Below are 2,065 nucleotides of genomic sequence, written 5' to 3'. Positions count from 1 at the left end.
CAGCACGTAGATACGGAAAACACGAAACGATGCACGTTTGCCTCGGGCATAATGATCCAGGCGATATATCGCCTCCTTCAGCTTATTTTGAAAAGTTTTGAAATCATTTTCCATTCAGCCCTTCAACCTCTTGATAAGTCCAGCACCTTTTTGAACGAGTCTTCAGCCTCTACTGAACAACAATTCAAATTATTTTCACCTAAAAAGCCATTATTTTTATTCAAGTATAATTAAGATCCTTTCATTCCTAAACTCTATAAATAGGACCTAGTACCCATCCATTATTCATCTTTTTCTCTAAGTTCAGAGGCTGCAAGTTGCTAGGTGAGTGTGAGAGTGTAAACACTTGGGTGGGGAAATCATAAGCTTGATCATCATAAGCTTATCAAACACTTGGGAAAGTAAGGATTTATAGTATTTCGGTTCGAGGTTTAGATTGGTCTTATAAGTCTTCAAGGCAACCCAAACTCTAGTTCGTTTTTGTACTTTTTCTTCAAAAGTTCTCATAGTCTTCTACTTATTCTAACCTTATTCTTATTTTGGTTAGGAAATCTAAGAACTCGAACATAAGTTTTTGGTAAGTATTTTCTCAATGGTTTAGTCCTTCCATTCCTTTCATTTCTCTTCTTCTCTATACTCACTATTTTTCAAATGGTTCTTAGGAGTGTTCCAAAGTCCCACCTCTTTCCTCTTATCCCGGTATTTTGGTAAGGAAAATAGGATAGAATTCTTATGTTATATGTTTTATATGTGTTATCTTATGTTTTTTTTATGTTATGAAATGTGTTATGATATGTATGTATGTAGGCTTGGGCATATGACCCATATGACTAACAAGCCCCAAACAGATTATGGGAATATGACCTACTTAGCTAGTAGGACCCCACTAATCTAATGGGCATATGACTTTTTTAGTCTATGGGACCCCAAGTAATAATGGCCATTATAGTATGTGTATGATATAAGTGTTATGTTATGTTTTTATGTTTCTTATGAAATTTATGTATATGAACTATGTGGTAGATTTTCCTTGCTGGGCATTAGGCTCATTCCTTTTTGTTTATATGTGCAGGAAAATAGCTATAGTGGCGGGAATGATTCGTGGATGCTTGGGAGAATGTGTATCGGTGATGAATGGATTCAAGGAGTCGAGAGTTCGATTTCGAGGATGTAGTCTTTTATTTATGGTTTATGTGTAATTTTTCCGCACCTATTTATGTAATCTCTTTTCATTTCAATTAAGATATGTTTTCTTTTTAAAACAATGGGATCTCATATCCTGCTTTGAGTTATGTAAGTTTTAACATTGGTTTTTACAAGTTTTTAATAAAGTATGATCTTTTTCACTTGTAAGTTCTATTAAAGATTAGGGTCTATGTATAGTTTTCGTTAATGGTCCAAAGTCTAGAGTAGTTGGGTCATTACACTTGGGAACCATGAACCTATAATATTAAGCTTCAATAAACTATAATATTACTTAAAATATTTAATTACATAATCATATTTGTTAATTCCATTATTACTCCATTATAAATATGGAATTGAATTTTTAGTTATTATTGAATTATTTCGTGCAGTCCATTGGATGAACTAGTTTATGCTACTGTTGTAGCTAACAAGTGACAAATTTTGGATAGCACCTTAAGCGGTGGGGTAAAAAGAAAAATTTTACCAACTTGTATTGTAGGACACATTAGAAATAAGGATTTCAGAAGGGTGGGAATAAATTACTACTTTTGAGGGTTGGTGGAAAATTCACACACATGGACTAAATTACTTGGACAAGTTCAGTTGAATTGATAGAATGAAAGATTGAGAAGATGAAGAAAGTACTTCTAAAAGTGTATCATAAGAAATCTATTATAAGGACGAGGTGAAAGGAAAAAATGAGATGGGCATTATAAGCCTTAAGTGTTACTGAAATGAATTAGTTAACATCTGACGTTAGAATGCGCCTAAGATGGAATTTATGAAAATATGTATCGGATATATTTCTTGGTTGCATAATTGAATTGATAAGGGAAGATGATTTAAGAGTATATATGGTGCAAACCAATAAGAATTC

Source organism: Humulus lupulus, chromosome 1, assembly GCF_963169125.1.
Source record: "Humulus lupulus chromosome 1, drHumLupu1.1, whole genome shotgun sequence".
NCBI lineage: Eukaryota > Viridiplantae > Streptophyta > Magnoliopsida > Rosales > Cannabaceae > Humulus > Humulus lupulus.
Note: the sequence above shows the minus strand (reverse complement) of the source record.